The sequence below is a fragment of the Salvia splendens genome, chromosome 4 (assembly GCF_004379255.2).
Source record: "Salvia splendens isolate huo1 chromosome 4, SspV2, whole genome shotgun sequence".
Taxonomy (NCBI): domain Eukaryota; kingdom Viridiplantae; phylum Streptophyta; class Magnoliopsida; order Lamiales; family Lamiaceae; genus Salvia; species Salvia splendens.
This window is the reverse complement of record NC_056035.1, coordinates 12,687,770-12,701,130: the sequence shown is the minus strand read 5'-3', so window position 1 is coordinate 12,701,130 and position 13,361 is coordinate 12,687,770. Positions and strand designations below refer to the sequence as shown.

Sequence of the window (13,361 nt, the reverse complement as noted above, 5' to 3'; positions counted from 1 at the left end):
TTTGGAAAATAAATACTGAAATTAAAGAGAGGAATTGCTTAAAGACTACATTGTATTGGCTTGGATGATACAAAACGTTACATATGTCTTCCTATATATGTCTCTCATATAGGAAAACAGGAGTTTTTATCTTCCTATAGAAGGCATATTGCCTTGGGATGCAATTAAAAAAAGTTGGTATGATTCTCTCATTTCTTGAGCCAAAAGTTGTTCTCTTTGTTGACTTCTTTGTACTCTTTGTTTTTCTTTCTATCTTCTATCAACAGTTCTTGATATATCTGGGTGGCACTTAAAAACTTATTCTTGTACAGTTCTAGATTACATAATATCCACTATTTTGAGTTACTTGACAGTTTGCTGACTTTTATTGTTCCTAGAGGCTCTGGTAAGTATGCCTGTGTATGAGCTGACAGATCCTGTGCAACAGAACGCATGTTTGGCCGCAACTCTGGGGCGGCCCTTATGCATGACAATGCAATAGTTACTACAAAAACCACTTCCTCTGCCATTATTCCAGTGGGAGGTGAAAGCCGCTGGTCAATCAAGACCTTCAGAAATAGTTCTGGATTGCCATCCATTGCTGCTTTTTCTGATAGTGAAGATATGAGCTCCCCTGGATGTCTTCCCATCATTACCTCTAAAGCCACCACTCCAAAGCTGTATACATCTGATTTCTCTGTGACCTTCATGGTAAGTGCTAGCTCTGAACAAGGAAATGACTTGTGATTAAAAATATATGGTGCAGGTTCATAATGGATCGAGTTCTGAAGTGAGGATAAGTCATACCTGGTGCCATGTAACCATAAGAGCCAGCTGCTGTCGTCCAATTTGATGAGTCCGAGGCCAGCAATTTTGCTGTACCAAAATCCGAGAGTTTTGCCTCCAAGTCGAACTCCAGTAAAATGTTGCTGCTTGATACATCACGGTGTACAATGGGAGGGGAGCAGTCATAGTGCAAGTAAGCAAGCGCATGTGCCACTCCTTGAACAATCTTCACCCTCGTTGCCCAGCTTAGTTCCGTGATGTTCTCATCATTACACAGAACATTCCTGAAGCTACCTCTCTCGACATACTCATAGACCAAGTACATCGAACCTTCCTTGGAGCAGTACCCATAGAGCTTGATTATGTTCCTGTGTCGCACTTCTGTCAGTGTTCGAATTTCATTCTCAAAAGCCTTGCGATTTATCGGAGGGGTATCACTTGGCTCTGATACGTTGAGCCTTTTGACTGCTACAACCTGTCCAGCATCCAGTTCAGCTCTGTAGACGCTTCCAAATCCTCCTCTTCCAATGCAGTATTTTTCGTCAAAATCTTCAGTTGCCCTCACAAGTTCTCCAAATGTCAGTTTGCCATCTCTCTCCCAAATGAGTGACTCAGAATATTCGTATGTGGCACTGCCCTTGCTTTCTTGGTCATCTTTCTTGGCTTTCCTCCGAAGGATGAGACATACAGCAATGGTGGTTGCCAAAACGACTAGGCTAACAACTGAACCAATGATAGCAGCAAGAATCTTTGTCCTATTTCGAGTTGGTGAGTTTTCATCACAAAATGTTAAGCCTTGTGCAGCTCCACACAAACCAGTGTTTCCTTCGAATGCTCCTGCAGGTGCTTCCCTAAAAGCACCACCAGTGGGGATTGGACCAGACAAATTGTTGTAGGAGAAATCAAACGTTATCAGACTGACCATTCCCGACAATTCTGCTTGAATTCTCCCTGAAAGATTGTTGTGAGACACGTTGAGAATTTCCAAAGAGGTAAGCTTTCCCAAGGAAGGTGGTATCGTCCCAGAAACTGAGTTGTTACTGATATCCAGCAGCACTTGTAAGCTCGTCAGCCCGCCAAGTTGGAATGGGATGAAATGAAGTTATTTCTCAAGCTCAAGCTCAGCAATCTTTCGCAATTCCCAAGCGCAGCTGGGATGCCTCCTGTGAGTTTATTTCCTGATAAATCAAGACGCAGGAGCCTTGTCAATTGGCCAACAGTTTGAGGGATTTCTCCACTCAAGGCGTTGTTGCTCAGATTCAAAGCTATCAGCTCCCCAAGCATTCCCAGTTCAGCAGGGATTTCACCTGTGATTTGGTTTGAATCCAAGGCAAGAACGTGCAGCTGAGTAAAGTTTCCCATCTCAGCTGGGATCACTCCGGAGATTCTGTTGTGGTCGAACTGAATGTTTGTGAGCTTCTGATACAGTCCCCACTTTGGTGTAAGTTGGCCAGTAAATTGGTTTCTGCTGAGAGAAAGGATATCTAACTTTGAATGGATTCCAAAAGCCTCTGAAATATCTCCAGATAATTGGTTGCCTTCCAGCCGCACTCTACTTTAGCCTGAGCAGTTCTTCAAGCACTCTGGAAGTGGCCCTGAAAACCTGTTTCCGGTGGCTGTTAATTCTTCAATGGCAAAGCCACTGCATAAATCTGAGGGCAACTCCCCAGAGAAGCTGTTGAACGAAAGGCTAACATTGGACAAAAGGGGACTGTTTTTACCCAGGTCCCGCGGGAGGCGGCCTGAGAGGTTGTTTCCGAACAACTTTAGAGTCGTGAGATTGCCAAGGCTCGATATGGATGGAGACAACTCCCCGCTCAATCGGTTGGAGCTGATATCAAGAGTGTCTAGGAACATTAGATCTCCAATGGGGGGGATGGTTCCGGTCAGATTGTTTGCGAAAAGTTTTATGATTTGGAGATTTGTGAGTTTTCCAATTGTTGGAGGTATTTCACCTGAAAAGTTATTAGTTGAAAGGTCCAGCCCCAACAAATTTTGTAGGTTTCCTATCTCTTGTGGGATTGAGCCTGAAAAAGAGTTGTTATAGAGAAACAGATACTTGAGGTTTGTGAGCAGGCCTATCTCTGATGGAAGTTCCCCACAGAATTGATTGGCTTGAATTTGCAGTGAGATTAGTTTGATCCAACTTTTGATGAAACGGCGCAATATTTCATCAGTCAGGCTATTATCAGATAGTCCCAAATCAGTTAAATTGATCAGATTTGATAAGGTTGGTGGCAATGGCCCCGAGAATGAATTATCGGCTAGAGCTAAGTAGGTCAGCTTGTTACACAGGCCGAGCTCCCGGGGAATTGAGGAGTTGAAGCTGTTCATTCGAAGATCTAGAGTTTGGAGATTTGTGACTAGGCCTATAGAAGGAGGGATTTCTCCTATAAACGAATTATTGAACAGCTCCAGAGTCTGCAGGCTTGGAATGAGGCTTACTGAATCAAGAATGTTGCCAGAGAAGAAGTTGTTGGCGAGGCGAAGATCCTTCAACTTGGAGAGGTTAGTGATATTTGGTGAGAGGGGCCCTTGGAAAGAATTAGTGCTGAAGTTAAGATATTCAAGTTTGACCAAATTGGTGAAAAATGATTCAGGAATTTGGCCTGTGAAGTTGTTTAGAGACAAATCAAGGAAAGTAAGGTTGAGACAGGTGGTTATGAAGTGTGGGAATTCTAAGGTGAGTACATTGTAGTAAAGATTAAGGTGGGTGAGGAAAGGGAAAGTGGGAAATCTAGACCAGTCAGAATTTTTAAAGTAATTGGAGCCCAAATCCAAGAAGCTAACCTTCCTCAGATTGCCAATCTGAAATGGGATTGCTCCAACCATATAGTTGTTGGAGAAGCTCAGGTATCGAAGCTCTGTCAAGTGGCCGATCTCTGCTGGAATGGCCCCGTCAAACATATTGCTGGAGAGGTCCAAGAGAGTGAGCCTTGTGAGGCTGCCAACAGCAGCTGGTATGGAGCCGTTGAGAGCATTCCCATTAAGGTTGAAAGTGGTGATATTCAGCAATGCAGTGAAATTGAACAGGTCCAATGTCCCTGCAAGGTCTGCACCGGGGAGATCAATCCCGGAAACAGATCCCCCGTCGTTGCAGCGAATGCCAATCCATCTGCAGTGGTTGGTGATGTTGTCGAGGGACCATGACTCAGAGAGAAGCAGATGATGATAGGCTGGATTTCCATCTCATCAAAGCCTCTGCTTCAGTAGTGGCTGCTCTTGAAGGACTCTGACACAATGCCATGAGAGAAAGATATGTAAGGAAAAGATATGATGTTTTCATGGCTGATGTTTTTTGTCTATGCACTCTTCTGCTTCATTTGCCTATTTATGCCTTTCTACTTAGTTTCACTGTAACAAATGAAGTGAAAAGGCTACTTAATATTTATGATCATGTTCAGACTATGAGCGTCACTATCTCTGTAGTATCAAGTAGAATACAAGCCTTTTCTCTTCATTTGGCAACGGAGAAATGGGTTGACTTTTACTAAAAAGGGAAATGACTCTATTACTATGGAACGTACTAAAATGACAAAATGACTCTATTACTATGGAATAGAGGGAGTATATATTTAACCAGAGGGAGTATATATTTAACCATATACTATATTGAACAGAGGGAGTATATATTACTATGGAACAGGGGCGTAGCGCAGTTGGCAACGGAGGGGCAGATTTTGCTGCAATGAGCCTGAGTTCGAATCCCACTACTGTCGTATAGCTGTTTCCATCTCTCAGGCACAAGTGTGAGGCCTTGGGAGATGGGCTTCTGGCCCCAGTGGGTTAAGGCCTTCCCCTTAATGGGCTACTGCGTACCCTGATTGAACCTCTCACATGATGTCGGGCCGGAGTGTGAGGGCCGCCGAGGCGACGGAATGGCCTTTTTTGCTGCAATGATCATAAATATTAAATTTTTCTATGAAAGTATCAAATCTCTTTATGAAAAACAGGCTTTGGTTTTGTTTTCTTATTCTTAGCTGTGTGAAGAATCCATGGACCCACCCACCTAAAAAGGTAATGTTTGTTGCTATATACGTATACCGTGTTTGCAAAGAGTTGACTAAAAATAAAATTTGAAATCAGCCTCATCTATGAGGCATTGCATTGATGAGTAAGAATTGGTTTGTTATTATAAGTCTTGTAGCAATATTTAATTTCTTTTGACTTTTCTGTATTGTTTTCGATTTCCATTTCTTACTTTTGGTTTTGGATAGTTGTCAAGACAGCGGCCCCTTTATGGCTTAACACCACAAAACTTTAATTACATATTGCTCGTATTAAGTACTTCCCCCGTTCCATAGTAACAGAGGCGTTTCTTTTCAACACAGAAATTAAGAAAATTGTTTTAGGTGAGTTAAGTAAATAGAGAATAAAGTGGAAAATGAAAAAGTAGAGAGATGAAGAGAGAATAAAGTAAGGGAGAGTAAAGTAGGTGTGGAGAAATGTGTTGACTTTTATTAAAAAGAGAAATGACTCTATTACTATGGAACGTACCAAAATGACAAAATGACTCTATTACTATGGAACAGATGAAGTATATATTTAACCATATACTGTATTTAGTAATTGAATTGGTTTTTAGCCTACCAAATTGTGAATTTCAAAATCATCCCATCACTGTGCCACATCAATTACAGCTTGAATTTAGAAACTTTTTTCCTGGAAACTCACTTTCAAATAATTGTCGTATAGAGAAATTGCTATAGCAGCTAGTTTTATATTCACTTGCACTAAAATAAAATAGATCTAAAAGGGAAATAAAGGAAGGAAATTAATAAAGGAGAGAAAATGGTCGGAAATGAAAGAAAGAAATACAGTCCAAGTCTTCCCTTGCCCATTGAAAAACTGCCTTTAAATAAGACCAAAACCATAGTCTTATTGCAACATTTAAGGTTAGGTAACTACCTTGAAGTTTGAATATCATGACTAATTAATTAGATAATCGAGTTACTAACGAGATAAATCAGGAATTGGTAAGTAATAATATATGGTTAAATTGTGTTTACACTGAAACTCTTGGGTGAGTACCTATGGTATATAGTTCTGGTTGGTAGTATCTCAACAAACTCAATAAAATGACAAAAAGTAAATCAGTTCCATAAAACTAATTAGCACCAGAAATTTGTTGATTTGTGAAAAGTTTCGGCAGCTCTTGGAAACTAATTACAAAATCATCATGCATACGCAACACATTTATGTACTACTATTTGATTGTCAAAAAAATATTGGTGGTTTGTTCTTCATCCTTTTTTAAAAAAAATTATTTCTAAAAGATAGATCAATAATAGTTTACTCAATTAATTTAATAATGACCTAAATATCTGAATCATTGGATCACTGAAAATCGTCTTATTATCTAAGTTATGTTTTACTATCAAGTGATTCTGTGAATGTGTGTCCATGCAAACTATCATTCTTGCATCATCAAACTATCATTCTTGCATAACTCAGCTTTCACAGCAAGGTGGAGATTTGATCGAGTGATAGAGCCGTTGAAGCTCAAGGAAGGGATCAAGAAAGGAAGCAGAGGAAGCTCGATTTTTGGGAGCTGGAACTAGCAGTTGGAAATTGGCGGTTATAACTAACTTTGGGAAATGAAGTTAGTTAAGTTGTTTTCTTCTTTATCTCACATATATAGCTCGATAGGTGTTCAGTTGTAAAGCAGAGGGAGAATACACAATACACATACACAATTAGGAGATTATTGCTCTAGCTTGCGATTAGTTTGGAGTGATTGAATTGTGCGTATGAGTTCATTGTATTTGAGAGTTGTTCATCAATAAGATTCCGGTCATCTTCTCCGTGGACGTAGGTGGTTTATCACCGAACCACGTTACATCGTTGTGTGCTTTATTTTCTCGTATTGAGTGAGTGTGAGATCGGAGGCATCACGACCCAACAAGTGGCGCCGTCTGTGGGAAACGTTGAAGACGTTTTCTTGGTTGGTTTTCTGGGCGAGTAGAAGTCCGGGAGATTTGTTATTTGAGCCGATCTTGGCGATTGCCCACCATTTGTTCGAGAAATGTCCACGGCCAAGTTCGAGGTGGAGAAGTTCACCGGCAGAAACGACTTTGGGCTATGGAGGTTGAAGATGAAGGCTATCTTGATGCAGCAAGGTCTATGGGATGTCTTGAAAGATGGCAATGATGCCAAAGAAAAATCTGAGGCCGATGAAAAGGAGAATGGGAGACTTCAAGACATGCAATACAAGGCCAATAGCACCCTGATCTTAAATCTTACAGACAGGGTGCTGAGGGAAGTATCCAAAGAAGAGACGGCTGCAGGGGTTTGGACAAAACTTGAGTCATTGTATATGACTAAGTCTCTAGCGAATCGGCTACATTTGAAGCAGAAGCTTCTTGCCTTCAAGTTTTCAGATGGAAAGAGCATTACTGAACAGCTTGAGGAGTTTGGGAAATGCATAGATGATCTCGAAAACATTGATGAGGTGATTAAGGATGAAGATAAGGCCTTAATGTTGCTCAATTCCCTGCCCAAGAGTTATGAGCACTTCAAGGATGCAGTGCTTCTTGGGAGAGAGGCTAAAGTTACCTATGAGGAAATACACTCTGCATTAAAGACGAAAGAATCGCAGAGGGCTGACATTAAGCAATCTGACCCAGTGGCTGAGAGCCTGTACTTGAAGAATAATCAGATCAAGAAGGGCTCCAAAAAGAAGTTCCAGAAAAAGGAAGAAGGTGGGGGATGGAAGGAGAAAAGAAGCTGTCACTACTGCAAGAAACCGGGCCATTTGAAGAAGCATTGTTTTGCTTGGAAGAAAAAACAAGAACAAGAAAAGGCTGGGAATGCAGAGACTGCTGATTTGGCTCAAGAAGTGGAAAATAATGAGGCTTTGAATATACACTCGGGAGCCAAGATTGAGGAGTGCTGGATCATGGACTCTGGCTGCTCCTTCCACATTTGTTCCCACAAGTCTTGGTTTCAAGAATTATCAGCTTGGGAAGGTTCAGTGATGCTAGGTAATGACCAAATATGTAATGTCAAGGGAATTGGGAATATCAAATTGAGGGTGAGGGATGGGAGTGTGAAGACTCTCACAGAGGTCAGGTTCATACCTCAAATCAAGAGAAATCTCATCTCTCTTGGAATGTTGGAATCAAAGGGATACAAGTTTGATTCTGGTAATGGGATCCTCAGAGTAACAAAGGGCTCCAGAACTGTATTGGAGGCTCAAAGAAAGAATAGCCTGTATTATTTGCTGGGTGAAACTATGGTTGATGCTGTGAATGTGGCTCAGACAGAAGACCTATATCTATGGCATGCTAGGCTTGGACATGTGGGTGAGAAAGGCATCAGAGAACTGGCTAAACGAGGAGTGATGAAGTTAGGTGCCTCAGACAGATTAAAGAAATGTGAATCTTGTATTCTTGGAAAGGCAAAGAAGCTGCCATTTTCTGGTGGGAAACACACTTCATCAGCCCCATTTGTGTATGCCCACAGTGACCTGTGGGGGCCATCCCCAACCGAATCCATAGGTGGAGGTAAGTATTTCATCTCCATCATAGATGATTACTCTAGAAAGGTGTGGATTTACATTCTGAAGGAGAAGTCTCAAGCTTTTGAGAAGTTTAGGGAATGGCATGCTAGATATGAGAATGAGAAAGGCTCAGTGCTTAAATATCTGAGGACTGATAATGGCATGGAGTTTCTGTCTGCTGAGTTTGATAGTTTCTGTAAAGTGAAAGGGATAAGAAGGCATAGGACCGTGCCAAGAAACCCTCAACAAAACGGGTTGGCAGAAAGAATGAATAGGACATTGCTAGAAAGGGTGAGGTGCATGCTATTCTATTCTGGAATGCCAAAGAGATTCTGGGCAGAGGCTGTTTCTACTGCAGCTGATCTGATCAATATGTGCCCATCTTCAGCTATATCGAATGAAACCCCAGATCAGAGATGGTATGGAAGCCTTGGTGATTATTCTGCTCTGAAGATATTTGGGTGTGCTGCTTATGCACATATTAAGCAAAACAAATTGGAACCAAGGGCAAAGAAATGTGCATTGCTGGGGTATCAAGATGGAGTAAAGGGGTACAGATTATGGAACCTAGATGGAGTAGGTCAGAATATCATTGTGAGCAGAGATGTGATATTCAAAGAAGAAGAGATGCCATTCAAGAAAAGGAAAGAAGTCTCTGATGACAACAGCAGTGCAAGCATGCAGAATTTTGAGCTTGATAGAGAATCTGAAAAATCAGATGATGATGAGAATTCTGAGTCCACAGAAAACCAAGAAGAAGGTGGAGCAACCATCTCTCAACCAACTCAGAATATAAGTGATCAGGAGTCACCAGTACAGCAGGCTGCTGCAAGTCAAAGGGCCGGAAGGAATCCCAGAAGAAATGCAGGCCTACCTAGCAGATTCTCAGACTATGATATGAGTTTCTTTGCCTTGTGTGTGGCAGAGGTGCTCATGTTCTCAGAACCCTCAACCTATGACGAGGCCATGAGTTGCAAAGAAAGTCAGAAGTGGATCAAGGCTATGGAGGAAGAAATAGAGTCCCTACTAAAAAAATGGGACTTGGGTTTTAGTGACTGATCCAGGGACTCAAAAGCTGATTAGTTGCAAATGGCTATTCAAGAAGAAGGTAGAGGTGGGGGAAGTGGAAAGCATACGTTTCAAAGCAAGGTTGGTAGCTAGGGGATTCACACAGGAGGAAGGCATTGACTACACAGAGGTGTTTTCTCCAGTAGTTAAACACACTTCTATTCGGATTTTGTTAGCCATGACTGCCCATTTCAACTGGGAGCTGCATCAACTTGATGTGAAGACAGCATTTTTACATGGGGATCTAGAGGAAACGATCTATATGATGCAGCCTAAGGGTTTTGAGAAGAATGGAGAAGAGAAGAAAGTTTGCCTACTGAAGAAAAGCCTATATGGGCTCAAGCAAAGCAGCCGGCAGTGGAACAAGAAGTTCCATAAGCAGATGGAGTTGATGGCATTTGAGAGATCTAGCTTTGATAGCTGTGTATATATCAAGAGAAGTGGAGATCTGATAGTTGCCTATCTACTGCTATATGTAGATGACATTCTACTGGCAGGATCAAGTGAACTGCATATTGTAAAAGAAGAGCTCAAGCAAAAGTTTGAGATGAAGGATCTTGGAGAGGCAAAGAGAATCCTAGGCATGGATATTGTCAGGAACAGGAAGAAGAAGGAGCTGAGGCTGGTTCAAGCTGAATACATAAAAAAGGTGATGAAAAAATATCAGGTGATGAATGCAAGATCAGTCTCTACTCCATTAGCGGGCCATTTCAAGTTGGGCAGAGAGCAAGTGCCAAGGACAAATGAAATCAGGAAGGAGATGAGCATGATACCCTATGCAAATATAATAGGAAGTGTAATGTACTTGATGATATGTACAAGACCGGATGTTGCTCATGCCATAAGTGTGGCTAGTAGATACATGGCTGATCCGGGTAGAGAGCATTGGGCTGCTCTGAAATGGATCTTGAAGTATCTGAGGGGATCTGTTGTGACTGGTTTAAGGTTTGGTGGTGAAGCATGGTCTGAAAAGAATGAAGTCCTTGAAGGGTATTGTGATTCGGATTATGCAGCCAACTTGGATAACAGAAAATCACAAAGTGGCTACATTTTCACCTTATTTGGCACAACAGTCAGTTGGAAATCCAACCTACAGCCAGTGGTTGCTTTATCCACAATCGAGGCTGAATATATTGCTCTGACAGAGGCTGCAAAGGAAGGGAAATGGTTGCAAGGAATCTTGGAAGATCTGGGAATGAAGCTGGGGGCAGTAAAGATAAATTGTGACAGCAATTCTGCGATTTGCCTAGCCAAACACCAAATGTTTCATGAGAGGTCGAAGCATATTGATGTGAGGAGACACTTTATCAGGGATGAGATTCAAAGTGGGAAGATCAATGTGGTGAAGGTTCCTACTGAGGAGAATGCATCAGATATGTTGACAAAATCTCTGTCAACTTCGAAGTTCAAACATTGTTTGAAGTTGGTTGAGATTGTGGAGTGTTGAGACTTGTAACAAGGATTGAGAAGGGAATCTAGATATTGATGGAGCTTTGCAAGGACAAGGTGGAGATTTGTGAATGTGTGTCCATGCAAACTATCATTCTTGCATAATCAAACTATCATTCTTGTATCATCAAACTATCATTCTTGCATAACTCAGCTTTCACAGCAAGGTGGAGATTTGATCGAGTGATAGAGCCGTTGAAGCTCAAGGAAGGGATCAAGAAAGGAAGCAGAGGAAGCTCGGTTTTTAGGAGCTGGAACTAGCCGTTGGAAATTGGCGGTTATAACTAACTTTGGGAAATGAAGTTAGTTAAGTTGTTTTCTTCTTTATCTCACATATATAGCTCGATAGGTGTTCAGTTGTAAAGCAGAGGGAGAATACATAATACACATACACAATTAGGAGATTATTGCTCTAGCTTGCGATTAGTTTGGAGTGATTGAATTGTGCGTGTGAGTTCATTGTATTTGAGAGTTGTTCATCAATAAGATTCCGGTCATCTTCTCCGTGGACGTAGGTGGTTTATCACCGAACCATATTACATCGTTGTGTGCTTTATTTTCTCGTATTGAGTGAGTGTGAGATCGGAGGCATCACGACCCAACAGATTCGTTGAAGAGGAAGACGTTTCAATGGTTTGATTGGGGAGAAGAGGAAACCAATTTAATCCTTTCACTAGGATCCATCTAGTTCGACGCCAAGTGTTTCAACTTTAACTTGTATTTATTCAATGCTTTTTTTTTTGTTGAAATGCAAATGGTGTGTATTTGAACTATCTTTTCTATTTTAGAGTTCTTTAGGTGAAGATAATATTTTTGAAATTGGGGGTATAGAAATTAACTATTAAATCAATAAATAATTTTAATATTTAAAGTAAGAGGCTATAATGAGTAATTGAGGATAGTGCGGTGTAGAATTTTTCGGAGTAACTGAATGAACAATTACTTAAAAGCTTTTTATGATGATTAAATAACAATATAGAAGGAACATAGACTGTAGAGCATAACCATACTTTGATCCATATTGAACTGAGTGGTTGAATTGCTTTAAAGCAGTTATGGATCTTCCAAACGATCAGAGACGTTCTTCACTGTTGGAATAAGGAAATGAATTGATTGGAGAACAAGAAGGCAATTGATGAAATTATGGCAAGAATATTGAAGGAAATCAATTAAAGATTATGAAAAATCAAATAAAAGGATATTAGTATAATTAGAATATATTTTCCATGTTTAGCTAGAATTAGAGTCTATATATAGTTGTGTAACCATGGAGAGAATAGAATTCAAGTCATTCACAATGTAGTCTTTAAAGTTCTCCTCATTTTTTACTTTCTGCAATAGTATTTTATTTTCCGCATTTTACTTTTCAACATGGTATCAGAGCAGGTTCGATCACATGGATCGATCACTGTCTCTAACCCCCCCCCCCCAAAAAAAAAAAACCAAAACCCTATCAGAAAAACATCAAAGGAGGTGGAGGCTTCGGCGATTAGCAACAGGAAGTTCTTCACCAACAAAGTGACGGCACAGCAAGACCCGACGGAAACGGCGTCACAAGCAGCGGCAGCGACCGCCTCTATGGCTGGCGGCGGCGCTGTAAATGATGGTAGCGCTTGGCTGGACGGAGACAACGATGTTGATTTCTCCGCGGTTGAATTTCGAACAGCCCCCGGCGGCGCCGAAGTTTGGATTTTCCTCCGCCAATAAGTCAATATGTTTACCGTATTGCAAAAAATTCACAAAGACAGGGATGCTGATTCCACTGAATTTGAGGAGTCTGTTGCACAGGCTTTGTTTGATTTGGAAAACACCAACCAAGACATTAAGAGTGAATTGAAAGACCTCTATATCAACTCTGCAGTGAAAATTGATGTTGTTGTTGTAATCCATGCTCCCTACAGACTGAGGAAAGCTTTCCGCAAGGTGCACCCAAAGCTTGTTAGAGAGCTTGAGAAGAAATTCAGTGGAAAGGATGTCATTTTTGTTGCTACCAGGAGGGCTCTGCTGTCCAAAGGCCTCGATCCCGCAAACTCACTTCAGTCCACGAAGCTGTGCTTGAAGATGGTGTGTACCCTGCTGAGATTGTTAGAAAACGTATCAGATACAGACTTGATGGATCAAAGATCATGAAGGTGTTCTTGGATCCTAAGTTGAGGAATGATACTGAAAATAAGCTGGAAACTTTTGCTGGGGTGTACAGGAAGCTTTCTGGAAAAGATGTTGGCTTTGAATTCCCCACAGTGGAGCGTAAGAAGACAAAGCAGCCGAAGAATTATCCGGTCGAGGGGGAGAGGTTAGCCTCAACCGAATAATTATTCGAGATGATTGGAGCAGCGCCTATGCCAGAGAAGAGAAGATAGCTTCAGGCAAAAATGGTCCGGAGAAGAAGAAGCAACCGAGAAAAGAGAATCTACTACCGAAGAGGTGGCAGCCGTGAGAGGCTGTGAACTCACGTTATAATGAAGTGTTTGGCAGAGCGGAGATATCAACCTCGTGCCAAATGATTCAATCTCCGAATTAAGGAGAGAATTTCCGAGGACGAAGGCAGAGCAGCCAACGTCTGGGTGGCGAGGGAGAG

General features: G+C 41.4%; 2 pseudogenes; one reads left to right on the top strand and one right to left on the bottom strand.

Moving 5' to 3' along the window:
- Positions 1-25: 25 nt before the first annotated feature.
- Positions 26-4,343, bottom strand: LOC121798640 (annotated as a pseudogene).
- An 8,141-nt stretch (positions 4,344-12,484) lies between these two features.
- Positions 12,485-13,095, top strand: LOC121800677 (annotated as a pseudogene).
- The last annotated feature ends 266 nt before the right edge of the window (positions 13,096-13,361 follow it).